Source organism: Spinacia oleracea, chromosome 3 (assembly GCF_020520425.1).
Source record: "Spinacia oleracea cultivar Varoflay chromosome 3, BTI_SOV_V1, whole genome shotgun sequence".
In the NCBI taxonomy this organism is placed as follows: domain Eukaryota; kingdom Viridiplantae; phylum Streptophyta; class Magnoliopsida; order Caryophyllales; family Amaranthaceae; genus Spinacia; species Spinacia oleracea.
Genome location: NC_079489.1, coordinates 135,207,263 through 135,214,589, shown reverse-complemented (window position 1 = coordinate 135,214,589; position 7,327 = coordinate 135,207,263). Strand labels below are relative to the sequence as shown.

Below are 7,327 nucleotides of genomic sequence, written 5' to 3'. Positions count from 1 at the left end.
CACTCAAGATTTCTTTGAGAAACCTTGAGTAGGTAGGCATTTGTTTCAATGCGTCCGTAAAGGGGAGAGTGATGTGAAACTTTCGAAGAACATCAAGGAATTTTGAGAATTGCACATCTAACTTGTGCCTTATGAATCTTTCGGGATAGGGAAGTTTAGGAGTGGGGAGAGGTAGGAGAGTTGCCTCCTTGGGTATAAGAGTTTCACCTTCATCATTGATGGGAGGCTCCTTTTCTACCACATCATTGTCACTAGACTCAATGACTCCCTCTTGATCCTTCCCATTGGGTTTAGAAACCTTATTAGCTCTAGGAACATCATCTAAAATCCTCCCACTCCTTGTCACTATGGCATTCATTTGCTTCAGAGCATGACTTTGGGGTGGGAGACTACCATGCGCACGATGTTCCTTAATGGTATTAGAAAGTTGAGCTAATTGGTTTTCAAGCATCTTCAATTGAGTGGTTGATTGCTTGAATCCATCCTCAAACTCGACATTCTTCTTGGCTTGCGCCCCCACAAACGACTCCATGAGAGCCTCAAGATTAGACTTGAGAGGCGGGAGTGGTGGAGGTGCAATGCCATAACCACTAAGGTTTGATTGATATTGGTTGCCAAAGGTCCTCGGTCCATTGAATCCGGGAGGTGGCAATTGAGATGCACCATAAGAACCTCCCGAGTTCAAAGGATAACTCCCACTTGAGGCACCCCTAAATTTCCAATAAGAGTAGTTATAACCCCCTCCACCTTGATGGTTGGGATTATAACTCCCTTGGTTGTATTGTCCTTGATTGCCAAAACCTTGAGATTGACCATAGGGTGCTTGGCTTTGATAGCCTTGTGCTCTATATATAGCCACCTCGATTATGGCTATCATACCCACTTCCTTGGCCATAGCCTTGGTGGGAACCATACATAGAGGGCCCTCTAGGTTGCCTAGCAAAATTTTGATTGTTAGGGTTATCATTCCTAGACCTCTCATTTAAGCATTAGCATACTCTACATCAAAATCGCCTTCATACGAAGGGCCATAATCCACAAAAGACAAGTTATGAACTAAGGGGCATGCATTGGGGGAGTGACTAAAGTCTTGGCAATTTTCGCAAAATGAGGTGCCCGGAGGCATTGAGTCATAAGAACTAACCATACTCTTCCCCTTAGTGAGAAGAGTGGCCGAAGGAGGTGGAATTGTAGATGGTGATGGCGGTTGGCTTGGTGTGTTTTCGAGCTTCTCCAATCGCGAGCTAAGCTTCTCTATCATCCGTGCTTGCTCCATGGCGTATACCGAACCCTTACCATCATCACTTCTACCTTTGCCATCATAATTCCTTGTGCCTACATGCCAATATTGGTAGTTTTGAACTACATCCTCAATGATTCCCTCTGTTTGGTCCTCGGTTTTGTTCATGATGGGGCCTCCCGCGCCCACATCAAGACTTTTCTTTGAACTTAGACTCAACCCCAAGTAGAATGTTTGAAGCAACAACCATTTAAGGATCCCGTGGTGAGGGCATTCCCTTTGGTACTCCTTAAAACGATCCCAAGCTTCGAAGAGTGACTCATCTCGCCTTTGCTCAAAGGATTGAATCTTGTGGCGACACTCCGCCGTCTTCCCATGCGAATAGAATTTGTTTAAGAATGCACTCGTCACCTCGGTCCAAGTGCGAAGTGAGTTGGGCTTGACCTCCTTGTCAAGCCAGTCAGTTGCTCGCCCAAGTAAAGAGAACCGAAACAATGTCAAACTCACGTAATCCGATGTGACACCATTGTGCTTGATTGTGTCACAATAGTGCTCGAATTGTTTGAGATGTTCGTGAGGTGATTCATTGCTCTTCCCACAAAAGGGGTGGCTTTGGACCAAATTGATCAAGGCGAGCTTGATCTCAAAGTTGTTGGCATTTGTTGTGGGGGCTTGAATATCGCATGTAGCCCGGTATTACCAAGTTCTTAACCGGGAGCGCCATATTCTCAAAAACTTGCTCCCTCTCTTGTTGTTCCTCATTAATACTCAACGATTCGAATCTGTTATGGCTTGATGAGCTAGACCGTACACGCCTTAGTCTCCTAAATGTCCTCTCCAATTCGAGGTCAAGAGGATGGAGGGTCAACTAAAATTTGAGAATCTAAAATTGTCAACTAAAATTCTACCCTTAACAAAAATGTTGACCCTAATTTTGGTTGATGACAAATAACAAACTTCCTGATTATGTTTCTGTTGTGTCTACAAGTAAAAGTTCCTGAGATGGCTGCTGATGTTCCTGAGGTGGAATGCGCAAATCTGGGAACTACAAGCTGACACACATCAGAGGAACAACAATACAAAGAAGAGTGAAGTTTCCTTTTGATGAGTTCGTCTGTCTCTTTAGAGGAACTCACATGTTCCAGAGTAGGAACCATTGCAACTGCTGAGTTGTAGCTCCAGTAAAAGAGTAAACACGAAGCTAGGTAGTTAAATTCTCTTAGATTCTGTGTAAAATAATAACAGCTATAAGATACGTTGTGGAACTAAGATGCTTGATTAAATATTTATTAAGATTCTATCAAATTATTTAGCAGCAAGTTTTAAAGGAAAAATTACATAAATAAATTGTCGTTTTATTTCCTTAAATAAAATCTGATTTTATCTTTTAAACCAAAACAGTTTTACTGCTCCTAAAACTTCTCTTAAAATCTGATTTTATTTTACTAAATATTTTTCACAAATCTTAGTGGTTGACAAAGTCCAAAACCACGATTTTCTCTGAAAACAGTTTTAAGGGGAAGTGGTCTTCCCTTGATCCACAAGTTATGGATCGTGGAGACCAAGTAGTGTAGGTGTGTGTGGGAAGTTGAGATTTGAAGGGAACTAACCCTAAGGATCTTCTCTATAAAAAGGGTTTGGTTTTCTTCTGGTAAAAACACACAAATGTTCCACAAGCTTTCTTATCTATAAAACGCTTTCAAAAGAGTTTATAAAAACGATTTGTGTCCTAGCAATATTCAAGTTCCTAAGTTCCACAAATATCAGAAAAGCTTTATTATCATCTAGAGTTTTCAAAACAAATTGTAATCTGAGTGAGAGGAGATTGAGTAATCTTGTAAAGGCTTTGAGTGAAAGTCGAGAAAGAGAGAAACAGAAGAGAGAGTAATCAGAGTTGATTACTGTGAGATACTTGAGTTTGAGAGGAACTCAAGTTGTTATATTATTGTAATTGAGGAATTATTTTAATATAAAAGAGTTTTGAGGTTTTCTCTTCTTGATTAGTGTCAAGAAGTTTCCTCAACTTGAGTAACATTTGTTTCTGTCTTTTTCAGTTCCATAGATTGCTTTAAAGTTCGAAAGAAACTCACTCAAGTTCCAAATACAATTCACCCCCCCCCCCTCTTGTGCGTGTTCCTATTAGACTATCAATTGGTATCAGAGCCAGTACTCACTAAAAACACAGGAAACCCTGTTTGAGTCTAGTTCCTGATAGTATAAACACACAAGAGAAACTGGAAGAAGGCTACTCCACGCAAAGGCCACCTATGTTCAATGGCAAATTCTACTCATACTGGAAGAACAGAATGGAGATATTCATCAAAGCGGAAAACTACCAAGTTTAGCGTGTGATTGAAGTTGGAGACTTTGAGGTAACAAAGACCAACGCAGAAAATGAGGTAGTTCCTAAACCAATGTCTGAATTCTCTAAAGAAGACTTTGATAAATATGAGATGAATGCTATGGCAGTTAAAATCTTGCATTGTGGACTTGGACCCCATGAACACAATAGGGTCATGGGATGCAAGAATGCAAAACAAATCTGGGAATTACTACAAGTAACCCACGAAGGAACTAATGAAGTTAAACGTTCCAAAATTGATCTGTTAATGTCTAAATATGAGAGATTTGAAATGCTTCCAAAAGAAACTATTCAAGAGATGTTTACTCGATTTACTAACATAACAAATGAATTAGTTTCTCTTGGTAGAATCATTCCCACAGATGAACAGGTAAGAAAAATACTAAGGAGCATGCCTCAAGATGATCGTTGGAGAACAAAGGTCACAACACTGTTTGAAACCAAGGATTTTACAAAATTCAACATTGAACAACTTGCTGGTTCTTTGATGACACATGAACTACACCTTGGAGCTGCTGTTCCTGAGAGCTCCACAAACCGAGGGCTTGCTCTAAAAGCTGAGGAACTCGATGAGTCTGAACCGGATGAAGAAGAGGATGCTATGCTGGTCAGAAGGATGAGAAAGCTCCACAGGAACTTCAAACCAGGCAATCAGAAAGGAATGAACTTTGCAAGGAAAACTGTCAGTTCCAAAACTGAGCAAGGTTGCTTCAAATGTGGAGAAACTGGTCATCAAATTCGTGAGTGCCCTCAGTGGGAAAACGACAAAGGCAAAGGAAAAGGAAAGGAACAGGTCAGGGAACGCTACAATAAGTCCACCTTCAACAAGCCTAACTTTAAAAAGGCTATGATAGCTGCATGGGGCGAAGCAACTGATTCAGAAGATGATGAGGAACAACCAAATGAAGAAACTGCAAATCTTTGCCTTATGGCAAGAACAGAAGGAACTGAACCAGTTCCATCAGAAGAAGTAAGTTCCTCCACTCTTCAGTGTCTCTCAAAGTCAAAACTAATAGAACTATTGCTAGAAACTTTAGATGATTATAAAAAGCTAAGCATGTTAAAAGCACAAAGCGATAGAGCCTTGGAACTCAGTAAAGACCACATAAATTATCTGAACAACATTAGATCAGATGTTCAAGGCAGGTTCTTTGAATTGCTAGATAGAAATACCACTATTAATGAGTCTTTTGAGAAAATTAGAAATGAGAACATCCTTCTACAAGTGCAACTCAGTCAATATAAGATGTTTAATCTAAGTTTAGATCCTATAAAATCCTTGGAGATTAACATGGGAGTTTTTAACATCGACTTAGAAAGATTGAACAAAGATCTGATCACCACAAAGGAACAGAAAGAGAAACTAGAGAGGGAACTAGCCATGGCTAGGGCATAGAAACAACCACCTAAAGTTCCTCCCAAGTGGATTGAGAATGCTCAATCCAAGAGAACATAAGGTTTAGGTTACAATCACAAAACCAGTCACAAGAAAAAGTATGTGGAACTCCCAAGGGTAACAGTCTGTTTCTCATGTGGCAGTGGAAATCATGTAAGCACTGAATGATCCAAGATGAAGGAACTAGATCAAAGAAACATAGATTATGTAAAGAAAAAGTGGGTTAAGAAGTCAAATATTGTAGTTGAAAAGGAACTCGAGGAAACCCGAGTTCCTGTAACTAACCTTTGATTTCTTTACAGGTTCTAGTGAAGGGGAACAGCTCGTGGTATCTCGACAGCGGGTGTTCCAAACACATGACAGGAGACAAATCTAAATTCCTCTCACTAGAAGCCTACAGTGGAGGAATCGTGACCTTTGGAGACAACATGAAAGGAGAAATTGTTGGAATTGGAAAGGTTGGAAGGTCAAGTTCCTATGCCATTGAAAATGTATTTTTAGTCGAGGGTTTAATGCACAGTCTACTAAGTATTTCTCAATTTTGCGACAAAGGGAACTCGGTAAGTTTTACTTCTGAAAACTGTCAAATTATTAACAACAACACTGGGAAGGTTATTTTGGAAGGAACTCGTAAAGGGAACACATATTCTGTGGATCTCAATACAGTTCCAAGGAACAACTTGACCTGTCTCAGTGCCATTGAAGAAGACACTCTCCTATGGCACAGGAGGTTTGGACATGCTAGTTTCTCATTACTCGACACACTAAGATCAAAGGAACTGGTTCGAGGACTCCCCTCAATCAATTTTCTCAATGATAAAGTTTGTGATGCATGTGCAAAAGGCAAGCATGTCCGAAGTTCCTTTAAGCCAAAGAAAGCAGTAAGTACATCAAAACCATTGGAACTAATCCATATGGATTTGTGTGGTCCAACGAGAATTCAAAGCAGAAGTGGGAAAAAATATGTTTTAGTTATTGTTGATGACTATTCTAGATTTACTTGGGTCATATTTCTAACAAGCAAAGATGAAACACTTGATGAGTTTGTTGCATTTTCAAAGAAAATCCAGAAAACCACAGGTCATCAGTTGATTCACATCAGATACGATCATGGAACAGAATTTGAGAACTACAAATTCGACGAGTACTGCAAGGAACAAGGTATGGATCATAATTTCTCAGCACCTAGGACTCCTCAACAAAATGGAGTCGTAGAGAGGAAAAACAGAACCTTGGAAGATATGGCCAGAAACATGTTAATCGCAAGTTCCTTACCTAGGAACTTCTGGGCTGAGGCAGTCAACACAGCTTGCTACGTTGTCAATAGAGTTATGATCCGAGCAATCATAAACAAAACTCCCTATGAACTACTAAAAGGTATAAAACCAAACATTTCCTACTTTAGAGATTTTGGTTATAAATGCTTTGTCCACAATAATGGCAAAAGAAACTTAGGAAAGTTTGATGAAAGAAGTGATGAGGCAGTGTTCCTAGGTTATGCCTTAAATAGCAAAGCCTACAGAGTATATAACAAAAGGTCAATGTGTGTAGAAGAAAGTGTACACATAATTTTTGATGAGTCTAACAAATTTGATGCAGCACAGGAACAAGAAAGTTTCGAAATTGGTTTGTCCCGTGTTTCAGATAATGATGAAGAGATTCACCCAATCAGACAAACAGCTAAAGGAACAGTCCAAGAGAACCAACAAGTTCCAACTCAAGAAGAACAACCAGAAGGTCTAGTTCCAGAGGAACCAGAAATAGCATCTGAACCCGAGGAACTCCATGGCATACAACATGGAACTGAGGTCACAGAAGGAACAGAGAGAGCTGTTACAACACCAGTTGCACAATTCCAACCCAAACCTTGGAAGCACCAGAGTTCCCATCCAATAGAACTCATTATGAGTGATATTCGAAAAGGAACTCAGACGAGATCTCAACTGAGGAACTTCTGTGCAACTCATGCATTCCTCTCCATGATTGAACCAAGGAACCACAATGAGGCCTTGGAAGATGCTGACTGGATAATTGCCATGCAAGAAGAGCTGAATGAATTCAAAAGGAACAAGGTATGGCACATGGAACCCAAGCCAAAACATCAAAAAGTGATAGGACTGAAATGGGTGTTCCGGAACAAGAAAGGTGAACATGCAACAATCATAAGGAACAAGGCAAGGTTAGTTGTTAAAGGGTATAATCAACAAGAAGGTATTGACTTCAAAGAAACCTTTGCTCCTGTTGCTAGACTAGAAGCCATTAGAATTTTAATTGCCTTTGCTGCATTTATGGGTTTTAAACTTTATCAAATGGATGTTAAGTGTGCCTT

At 40.0% G+C, this 7,327-nt stretch overlaps 1 non-coding gene across 1 annotated transcript; it reads left to right on the top strand.

Moving 5' to 3' along the window:
- The first annotated feature begins 1,496 nt into the window (after nucleotides 1-1,496).
- Nucleotides 1,497-1,602, top strand: LOC130471093 (small nucleolar RNA R71). Its single transcript, XR_008931772.1, has one exon. It is a non-coding gene; the product is annotated as a small nucleolar RNA R71 (small nucleolar RNA).
- The last annotated feature ends 5,725 nt before the right edge of the window (nucleotides 1,603-7,327 follow it).